This window comes from Arachis ipaensis, chromosome B3, assembly GCF_059453495.1.
Source record: "Arachis ipaensis isolate K30076 ecotype BB chromosome B3, ASM5945349v1, whole genome shotgun sequence".
Lineage (NCBI taxonomy): Eukaryota > Viridiplantae > Streptophyta > Magnoliopsida > Fabales > Fabaceae > Arachis > Arachis ipaensis.
This window is the reverse complement of record NC_142438.1, coordinates 20,725,134-20,737,061: the sequence shown is the minus strand read 5'-3', so window position 1 is coordinate 20,737,061 and position 11,928 is coordinate 20,725,134. Positions and strand designations below refer to the sequence as shown.

Here is an 11,928-nt window from a genome sequence, read left to right as displayed (position 1 = left end):
GAACTCCTTTCTTCTGAGTTGTCCCATTATTCACAGGATTCCTTTCAGAAGTGTACATGAATTGGTTATTTGCAACCATTTCAATGAGTTCCTGAGCTTTTGCAGGCGTCTTCTTTGGATGAAGAGATCCTCCAGCAGAGTTATCAAATGACATCTTAGATAGTTCAGACAGACCATCATAGAAGATACCTATGATGCTCCATTCAGAAAGCATGTCAGAAGGACACTTTCTGATCAATTGCTTGTATCTTTTCCAAGCTTCATAGAGGGATTCACCTTCCTTTTGTCTGAAAGTTTGGACTTCCACTCTAAGCTTACTCAATTTTTGAGGTGGAAAGAATTTTTCCAAGAAGGCATTAACTAGCTTTTCCCAAGAGTTCAGGCTTTCTTTAGGTTGTGAATCCAACCATGTCCTAGCTCTGTCTCTTACAGCAAAAGAAAAAAGCATAAGTCTGTAGACTTCAGGGTCAACACCATTGGTCTTGATAGTGTCACAGATTTGCAAGAATTCAGCCAAGAACTGATGAGGATCTTCCAATGGAAGTCCATGAAACTTGCAATTCTGTTGCATTAGAGAAACTAATTGAGGCTTAAGCTCAAAGTTGTTTGCTCCAATGGCAGGGATTGAGATGCTTCTCCCATAGAAGTCGGAAGTAGGTGCAGTAAAGTCACCAAGCACCTTCCTTGCATTGTTGGCATTGTTGTTTTCGGCTGCCATGGTTTCTTCTTCTTTGAAAAGCTCTGTTAAGCCCTCTAAAGAGAATTGTACTTTAGCTTCTCTTAGCTTTCTCTTCAAGGTCCTTTCAGGTTTAGGATCAGCTTGAACAAGTATGCCTTTGTCTTTGCTTCTGCTCATATGAAAGAGAAGAGAACAAGAAAGTAGGGAATCCTCTATGTCACAGTATAGAGATTCCTTGAGGTGTTAGAGGAAAAGAAGAATAGAAGGAGGAGGTAGATGGAAGAGAATTCGAACATATAAAGAAGGAGGGAGTTCGAATTGTACCTTGAGGAGGAGTGTTAGTCCCTTAAATAGAAGGATGTGAAAAGAGGGGAAGAATTTTCGAAAATAAATTAAAAAGATTTTGAAATAATTAAGAAGAAATTTGAAAATTTGATTGAGATTTTCGAAAATTAAGATTAGGAAAGAAATTAAGTGATTTTTGAAAGAGATTTTGAAATTAGAAATCAAAAAGATATGATTGAAAATTAATTTTGAAAAGATGTGATTGAAAAGATATGATTGAGAAGATATGATTGAAAATCAACTTGAAAAGAGAAAGTTTTTGAAATTAAAGTTGATTACTTGACTAACAAGAAATTAGAAGATATAATTCTAAAATTTAAAGTTTGATCCTTTCTTAATAGGCAAGTAACAACTTGAAAATTTTGAAGTAAATCATTAATTTTAGCATGGATTTTCGAAAATAGTAATAAATAAAAAAGATGGAAAGAAATTTATTTTGAAGATATATGATTGAAAAGATATGATTTGAAAAAGATTTGAATTAAAAACAAAATCTTCCCTGTAGTGTCATCCTGGCGTTAAACGCCCAGAATCCATTCTGGCGTTTAACGCCCAAATTCCTACCTTTTTGGGCGTTAAAAGCCCAGCCAGGTACCCTGGCTGGCGTTTAAACGCCAGTCTTCCTTCTTCACTGGGCGTTTTGAACGCCCAGCTTTTTCTGTGTAATTCCTCTGCTGAATGTTCTGAATCTTCAATTCTCTGTATTATTGACTTGAAAAGACATAGTTTTGAAATTTTTTTGAATTTTTAGTAATGGTAAACAAATAAAAAAATGCAACTAAGATCAAATAAACAATGCATGCAAGACACCAAACTTAGAAGTTTTGTATTAGAGACTCTAACAAATTGAGAATGCATAAGAAAAACAACAAAATACACAAAACAAGAGAATTTAAAGATCAGAGCAAGTAAATCATCAAGAACAACTTGAAGATTAATGAAGAACATAATGCATATATTCGAAAAATGCAAGAAGAATAAAGACATGCAATTGACACCAAATTTAAAATTAGACACTAGACTCCAACAAGAAACATAAAATATTTTTGATTTTCATGATTTTATAAATTTTTTTTTGTGCTTTTTCGAAAATTATATGGAAAAGAAAATAAAGGGATTCAAAACTTTTAATAAGAATTCAGGGAATCATGCAATGTTAGTCTAAAGCTTCAGTCTAAAAAGATTAGACATGTTTGGCCAAGCTTCAGCAGGACATTACATTCAACAGCTAAATTGATGGGAATCAATCAGCTTTTGTGATGATAAAAACATCACCTTGAAACTCTAGAATTCATTCTTAAAAATTCTGAAAAGTACCTAATATAAGCAACAAGATGAACCGTCAGTTGTCCAAACTCGAACAATCTCCAGCAACGGCGCCAAAAAGCTTGGTGCACGAAATTGTGATCATCAACAATGGTGCCAAAGGACTTGGAGCTCTTAAACGTGAATCACACTTTGTCACAATTCCACACAACTAACCAGCAAGTGCACTGGGTCGTCCAAGTAATACCTTACGTGAGTAAGGGTCGATCCCACAAAGACTGTCGGCTTGAAGCAAGCTATGGTCATCTTGTAAATCTCAGTCAGGCAGATTCAAATGGTTATGGAGTTTAAGGTGATGAAAATAAACATAAAATAAAGATAGAGGTACTTATGTAATTCATTGGTGGATTTCAAATAAGCGTATGAAGATGCTTTGTTCCTCTTGAACCTCTGCTTTCCTATTGCCTTCTTCCAATCATTCATACTCTTTTCCTTGGCAAGCTGTATGTTGGGCATCACCGTTGTCAATGGCTACAATCCCGTCCTCTCAGTGAAAATGTTCAACGCACTCTGTCATAGCACGGCTAATCATCTGTCGGTTCTCGATCATGTCGGAATAGAATCCAGTGATTCTTTTGCATCTGTCACTAACGCCCAACACTCGCAAGTTTGAAGCTCGTCACAGTCATTCAATCCTTGAATCCTACTCGGAATACCACAGACAAGGTTTAGACTTTCTGGATTCTCAAGAATGGCCGCCAATGGATTCTAGCTTATACCACGAAGATTCTGATTAAGGAATCCAAGAGATACACACTCAATCGAAGGTAGAACGGAGGTGGTTGTCAGGCACACGTTCATAGGTGAGAATGATGATGAGTGTCACGGATCATCACATTCATCAAGTTGAAGAACAAGTGATATCTTAGAGAAGAAGTAGGCATGAATTGAATAGAAAAAGAGTAGTAATTGCATTAATTCATGAGGAACAGCAGAGCTCCACACCTTAATCTATGGTGTGTAGAAACTCTACCGTTGAAAATACATAAGAACAAGGTCTAGGCATGGCCGAATGGCCAGCCTCCCAAAGAGGGTTCAATCATTAAAACATGATTCCAAGATGATTAAAAGATGATCAAAAGATGATCAAAAGATGAAAATACAATAGCAAAAAGGTCCTATTTATAGAAAACTAGTAGCCTAGGGTTTACAGAAATCAGTAATTAATACAGAAATCTTCTTCCGGGCCCACTTGGTGTGTGCTTGGGCTGAGCATTGAAGCATTTTCGTGTAGAGACTTTTCTTGGAGTTAAACGCCAGCTTTTGTGCCAGTTTGGGCGTTTAACTCCAGCTTTTGTGCCAGTTTTGGAGTTAAACGCCAGAATTCTTGAGCTGATTTGGAATGCCTGTTTGGGCCATCAAATCTCGGGCAAAGTATAGACTATTATATATTGCTGGAAAGCCCAGGATGTCTACTTTCCAACTCAATTGAGAGCGCGCCAATTGGGGTTCTGTAGCTCCAGAAAATACACTTTGAGTGCAGGGAGGTCAGAATCCAACAGCATCTGCAGTCCTTTTTCAGCCTCTGAATCATATTTTTGCTCAGGTCCCTCAATTTCAGCCAGAAAATACCTGAAATCACAGAAAAACACACAAACTCATAGTAAAGTCCAGAAGAGTGATTTTTATTTAAAAACTAATAAAAACATAATAAAAACTAACTAAAATATACTAAAAACATACTAAAAACAATGCGAAAAAGCGTATAAATTATCCGCTCATCACCACCCAACCACCAACACTTCCAGCCACCACCGCCGACCACCGTGCCATCCCCACCACCCCACCCCATCGCTGATAACCACCCTCTCTCTCCTTCTCTTCTTCCTCCACCGAGCTCTTCCACTCCCCTCCGCCACTGCCGCCCCCATCACCGAACACCACCACCGCGGCCACCACCCCCAACCACCCAGAACTGCCGCCAACACCCTCGCCCCCTTCATCTCACCATCACCGTTCCCCTCCACCATTAAACCCTACCCGAGCCCCTGCCACCGAACCGCCACCACCGCGCCGCCGTGCCCCTCCCCAGCGCCGCCGCATCACCACCACCATCTCTCCACCCTCACCTCTGTTCATACACATAACAGGTTCCGCCGAACACTGATTTCCCTATCATCCGTAGTTAATTGCATATTTTTCTGATTTTGTTCAAATTAGGATAGTTAGAGATGCATGTTGTAGTGGACTCTAGGTGGTTAGGTAGCTAGGATGTGGTTAGTGGATTTAGGCCTGATAATTGCGCCGTTCTTGTTACTTGTTTTACCTATTCTGCAATTTTGATCTGGCTGTGATGTTCATATTATTCATACATTGTTCTTCCATGTTTCTTGCTGCTGTTACACTGCTCTTTCATGTTCATGTTAATTGTGTCTAATTGCAGCTTTATTTGAATTTATATGAACTATTTTTCTTGCTGTGTATTACCCAGGAACATCCAATTTTAGCCGGAATGCTGCCCAATTTTCTGCAAGTTGTTCCATTTTTACATTCATGAATTGGTTTTGGCAATTTTAAATTTTGCACTACTTAGCTCCCACTAAACCAATTCATGAATGCACGGGATAGCATTTTTATTCCTTTTTGATTCCCTGGTTAATAAATTACATTATTGATGATTTCATTTTACTTTTAGCTACTCCTGTATCTATATGAATTATCATCAATAACCCGATATCCTTGCTTGAATATGAGTTGACTGTTCTTTAAATTTGTGAATTCCTTGTTACCTAGGTAACCGATTATCATGCCACTTACTTTAACTTTCTTTTACTAACTCACTGCTTTCACTTTCTAACTTCCTTTACACCTATTACCCACTTTTAACTTTCTAACTTTTCTCTTTGCTTTTTAACTACCTACTTTAACTTTCTAACTCAAGGCATGATTATTGTTTTTCCTAATTAACATGTATTCTACTTATATTATATTTTGGATTGTGATTTTTTCACCTCAGATTTTTCACTCAAATACAGTCCAAACTGTACATACACTTAAGTCATTTCATAATTCTACTGCTTGTTTGCCTTTATGCTTACATTGATCAATCCCATTTGCCTACTTGTTTTTCTGCTTTTGTTCTTCAATTAAATCCTGGAATTTCTGCTTTTCAGGATGTCTGACCCTCAGCGCAAGGGAAAAGGCAAAGCAACCACTGGCAAAAGGAAAAGAGGCGAATCCTCTATGGCCATCATCGACATGTTGCATGATGACTCCTGGTGGAAAAAGAACTTTACCGCGCAGGAAAAGGCTGACCAGCTCCTCAGTGCCACAGATCCGGTAAAATTTACAAACAGATACTGTGAGCTGAAGTATCCCGTGTTTGCCACTTCCAGGAACCTGTACCTGGAGAGAACTCTAAAAATCCCAGAAGAACTACAGCAGTACACCTCCGAACAGATAAAACACAGAGGCTGGTTCTTCTTGGAACGAAACTTGACAGAGGTCAATGCCTCCTGGGTCAGAGAATTTTACTGTAACTATTTCAAGACTTCCCTGGATACAGTGCACCTCAGAGGGAAACAGATTTTGGTCACTGAGGAAGCCATTGAGGATATTCTACAACTTCATCCTAAGTCAGATCAGCCTGATGGTTACCAAAAGGCTGAGGAGGATATGCGATTTATGAGATTTGACTGGGATGCTGTGAAGCAGAGGATAGCCCTTGATCCGACTGTCCCATGGGTCATGGGTAAGAACACAGCGATGCCTAAGGGAATCAAGCTGATTTATCTGAATGATGAGGCTCGGCTCTAGCACCAGATTCTGAGCAACTATGTGATGCCGAGCACTCATGAGACGGAGCTGCCTGCTGCTATGATCACCCTCATCTGGTGCGTGATAGAGGGTAAGGACCTGTATCTTCCACGATTCATCCGGTATTACATGGCCAGGGTCCATGTCAGGGGCACTCTTCCCTTCCCTTATCTGATCACCCAGCTCGGCCGTCGAGCTGACGTGCCTTAGGAGCTTGCTGATGAGAAGCCACCTGCTGCAGACTGCAAGAAGATTATCCCTCACAGCAGGAAGTTTCAGGCTTTCGATTACAGACCCCATTCCTCACCGCTTCTGATGAGACCGCTACACCTTCAGCTGCCCCTTCTTCATCCACTGCTGCTCTAGCTACCACCACTGCACCTCCACCTGCCTCAGGGCCCATTTACCACCTTGTGCACCGCCTATTCCAGCAGCTAGACCAGATGGAGCGCCGCAACCAGCGGCGATATGAGAGATCTGAGCGTCGCAACAAGCGACGCTATGAGCACCTCAAGTTGATGATCCGATCCGGCAGCGACATCCCCTCCGAGCCTGACATCCCTTCTGATATATCTGAGGTGGAGGAGGATAATCATGAGGAGGAGGCACCTACCCAGGCTGAGCAGGCAGGACCAGAGCAGGCTGCGCCACATTCTGAGGAGCCACACTAGATCCAGGCTGCAGACCCGGAGATTCCTCTACAGTCAACGCCTCCACTGCAGCAGACAAATCCTCCTACACTCATCCAGCCTGCAGATCCTCAGGCCACCACAGAGACACCAGCAGCCCATCCTTCCGGTGATGACACTTCTTCACACCCAGCTTGAGTGAGCATCGAGGACGATGCTATATTTTAAGTGTGGAGAGGTCGCCATCCCTGGCTTATCTTTTTTGGTGAACCACTACAGACTCTTTTTATCCTATTTTGTTTATTTTTTTGTATTTTTATTTTTATTTTTATTTTTCATTACTTGCACATTGTGATTTTGCTGTATTTTTACTTTATTTCCGCATTTTGCACTTTAGTTTATATCTTAGACATTTAGTTTAGTTTGCAATTCTGAACTTATTAGTTATAAAATATGTGGATTAATTAGTATAGTTTACCCTTTTTAGCATATAATAGTTTGGTTTAATTGAAAATAAAAGGAGTAAACTAGAAACTTTAGTAAATTAAAACAATCCACACACCTTGTATATATAGCATTACATGTTAGTTAGTTAACAACATTTCATCAAGGAGAAACACTAAGATTTTAAGGGCCACCCTAATATTTACATTGAGAATAATGGGAATTCTTGATTTCTACTTGCATGACATACATAACTGATATATGATTTTTGAGCTGGAGAACACACAGCCTGTGAGTTTTGAGCTTAATTGTATGGTTACATTCAAATCATAAATTTCATTTCTGTGTGTTTTGCCCTTCTTTTTCATTCTGATGTTCTTTACTTTATTTTAATCTATATGTCCAATATAGAATATAGATACATACCAAGAGATGATTGAGGCCATCATTTGAATTTTTCCTCACTTATCCCAAATTAGCCTACCTTTTACATCACCCTTGTTAGCCCCCTTGAGCTTTTTAATCCTCTCTTGTTCTATAACCATATTACTAGCCTTAAACAGAAAAATAAAATAAAAATCCCAAGTTAAATCCTTGGTTAGCTTAAGATAGATATTGTGTACAATTTAAGTGTGGGAAATTTTATGGAAACATGGGATGATAGAAACAAAGTAGGAATTTAAAAAGAATAAGTTGTTTCAAAAACAAAAATTTGGGAAACATGCTCATGTGAAATCAAAACAATTGAATTACCATGTGCATAGATTAAAATAATAATAATAATAATAATAATAATAATAATAATAATAATAATAATAATAATAATAATAATAATAATAATAATAAATAAATAAATAAATAAATAAATAAATAAATAAATAAATATTTTCACTATTTAAATGAGGGGATACAAAAAAATTCCCCAAATGCAAAATAAAAAGAATCAATGCACATGGGACAAAATTTTGAACTTAAAGTTAATGCATGAGCTTGTAATACAAAGTGGAAAATTTTGGGTAAATAGGTTAAGAAACTTTAAATTATATAAAGTATGTATGTTAGGTGAGATCTTAGACTAATCAAGGATTCACTTTGTTAGCTCACTTAGCCTTATACATATACCCTTACCTTTACCTTGACCCCATTACAACCTTGAAAAAGATCTCATGATTTTTGTATGTCTATATTCCATGATTGTTGATTGGTTAGATGAAGAACAAAGTTTTAGAAAGCAATGATAGAAAAAGAATTGAGTGATTAACCCAATAAACACTGAGTGACTAGAGAGTAAACACTAAATCCGGTGAGGGTTCAATAGCTCATCACCATATATCTCTGCTTAATTGTTAATTGTCTTGCAAGTTTGTGAAATACTTTTCCCCATCTCAATTCTAAAAGTGCTTTAACACTATCTAAGGTTTGGCTATGCATATATGATTCCTTGAGGATATGAATTAATTTAACTACATGTGAGTTTTATATACAAGTGAATAAAAACTAGAATTGCATGACTCATTTAGGTAGCTTGCATTTAGAATAGATTGCATTGCATAAAATTCTACCACCTTACCTTATTCTTTATCTTGGATTTAGCATAAGGACATGCTAATGTTTAAGTGTGGGGAGGTTGATAAACCCATATTTTATGATGTATTTTGTGCTCAATTTAAGTGATTTATTCAATCCTTCACCCACTTATTCATGTAAATTGCATGGTTTTAATTTTCCTTCCTTATTATGTGATATATGTGAAAAACATGTTTCCTATGCTTTAAACATATTAATTTTAATTACCCTTTATTACTATTCGATGTCGTGATCTGTGTGTTAAGTATTTTCAGATCTCCTAAGGCAGGAATGACTTAAAGGATGGAAAGGAAACATACAAAAATGGAAGGAAAGCACAAAATGGAGTTTTTGAAGAAACTGGAAGTGACGCGTCCGTGTAGACGACGCGAACGCGTGCTTTGCGCAAACTGGCATCCGTGCAAATGCGCGCATGACGCGGACGTGTGACTCGCGCGAAGCACAACTGACGCGGAAGCGTGCCTGACACGACCGCGTGGAAGAGCAGAACTCCAGATGACGCGGCCGCGTGACCTACGCAGACGCGTGACAGATGCCACGTGCAGAAACTGCAGAAAACGCCCCCAGCGATTTCTGAAACCTGTTTTCGACCCAGTTTTCGGACCAGAAAACACAGATTAGAGGCTATAAAGTGGGGGAATCCATTCATTCATAATGATAAGCTCATAATTCACAATTTTAGGATTAGATGTAGTTTTTAGAGAGAGAGGTTTTCTCTTCTCTCTTAGGATTAGGATTAGGATTTATATTAGGATTTAGGATTTCAACTTCTTCTCAGGTTCAATATTCCTTTTATATTTTTATTTATTCTAATGCTTTTATTCGTATCTGACTCATGTTACCAATTTGGCTTATGAACTCTTTATGTTTGGATTGATTTTCTTTTATTAATGCAATTGAGGTATTTCAGATTTATGATTCTTATTTAGCTTTTTATATTCTTGGTTTTAATTGATTAACTGGAGGCTCTTGAGTTATCAAACTCATCGTGATTGATAATTGTTATCTTTGCTAATTGACTTGAATTCTACTAACTCTAGTCCTTAACCTTAGGGATTGACTAGGACTTGAGGATCAGACTAATTAGTCCACTTGACTTTCCTTGCTTTAGTAAAGGTTAACTAAGTGGGATCAAACTTAATTCTCATCACCACCGATAAGGGTAACTAGGATAGGACTTCCGAATTTTCATACCTTGCCAAGAATTTATTTTATAATTATTTATTTATTTTTCTTATCATTTAAATTACCTGTTCCTTACTTTCAAAACTCCCGATTTACAAGACTCATAACCAATAATAAGAACATACCTCCCTGCAATTCCTTGAGAAGATGATCCGAGGTTTAAATACTTCGGTTATCAATTTTAAAGGGGTTTGTTACTTGTGACAACCAAACGTTTGTATGAAAGGACTTTTGTTGGCTTAGAAACTATACTTGCAACGAGGATTTATCTGCGAATTTCTAGACCACGCAAAAGTTCTCTCATCAAGGCCACCATTTCAGACATACATATATGGGTTGCCATTGATGTATCGAACCCAAGGAAGATATATTGGATGAGGTACATTTATGATTTTCTAATTGAGGGAGTTATGAGGTTTTAGGATGTAGGGAAGAAGACAGTGAATGGATGGATGTTCGCATTACTGGTGAGCCGTATATCCCTAACCTTTGATTTGTTGTTTGTTATTCTATAGTATACCTTGTTTATAGCAATTACTATAATTTTCATATTATATATCTCCATGCTAACAAGAATGGATATTTAGGAAGATATAATGGGAGAGAACCGTGGATCAAAGACTGGTCGCTTGCTGATCTGAAGAAGATGGATGAAGAGGAAAGCACATCTCACCCGGTGAGGCATATAATAGATATATAATCTTTTAATAGTGATAAGTGTGAAAGATATGTTAATCGGAACACTTCTTTTAAGCTCTAATGAAAATAAAACTTATACTTTGTCCACTGTAGGGGCTTCTAAATTTAATTGGAAAGATGTCTGGGTTACCGAAAAATCACAACCGTGTATCAAAGAGAGGATGCATTAGGAAAAAAAGAAAGTCTAATAGAAAGACTCGTAAAGAAGCTCCCACGGTAGATGAAACTGAGACCGACATACCGGCTGATCATGCATCACCTGCTAAATTTGATGAACATCCTTTAAAAAAAAGGTAATTCAATGATTTTTCAATTTTGTTATAAAATTTTATTGCTCTAACCTATGTCTTTTTAATAGTATTCTAGTATAAATATTTTTTAGTTTTTGCGTCTTTTTAATCGTATATAAAGTTTTACCATATATAGAGTAATTAATTATTTATCTAATTTTAGAAGTGTGATATCAATGCTGTAACTTGTAGATCTATCTTTAAAAAACTGTTGGAGCTACTTATCTTAAGCATGGCAATAGACCTTACACATGTAAATACATCTTTTTGTGTTTTAGCATCCACTTCATAAAATAATAACTTTGAAAACTATGTGTACTCTCCCTTATATGCATAGCTAAAAACTAAGCTGCTTTGGTTTTAATATGCAACATGGATGACAGTTTGATGAGCGTTATTCCAATTAAATAAAGATCTAAGTAATACCAATACTAGTTACTTTAAATAGTATTTCGAATAGCTAATTTTTGTCTTATTATTTTGGATGTTATGTATGCCTGACACCTGATGTTATCCGTGTGGCCTTATGGATGTTAAGTGATTGGAATTACGGATGTTATTGTCTATTCTGTACTTTACTCGGCACGAAGCAGCCATGGGTAAACTTTCGAATTAAACTCATTTATATATTTAGGTGTACTAGATTTACTTGATCGGATTATATTTGTGCTAGGTGACCTTTTTTATTATCACTTATAGTTGTTCAACCTCTAATTTATTTAAACAGAAATTGTAGCCAAGATTCACAAAACGAATGCATTAGTGGGGATAAAGTGTGTATGAACAAGACATGTATGGAAACGCTCACAGGGGAGGAGACATTGGCCGACATGCCAATGGTAAATGCAACAGATGATAATGTTGATCAAGGTCCTTACGAGGAAAGGCAAGTTACTGATTTTTCAGTTATAGTATGAAATTTTAATGCTCTAACATGCCTCTTTTTAATAGTATACTAGTATAATTTTTTTATTTGGGCATCTGCGTT

General features: G+C 37.2%; 1 non-coding gene across 1 annotated transcript; it reads left to right on the top strand.

Moving 5' to 3' along the window:
* The first annotated feature begins 208 nt into the window (after positions 1 to 208).
* LOC148569999 (small nucleolar RNA R71) lies at positions 209 to 316 on the top strand. The gene has a single exon (XR_015908711.1). It is a non-coding gene; the product is annotated as a small nucleolar RNA R71 (small nucleolar RNA).
* The last annotated feature ends 11,612 nt before the right edge of the window (positions 317 to 11,928 follow it).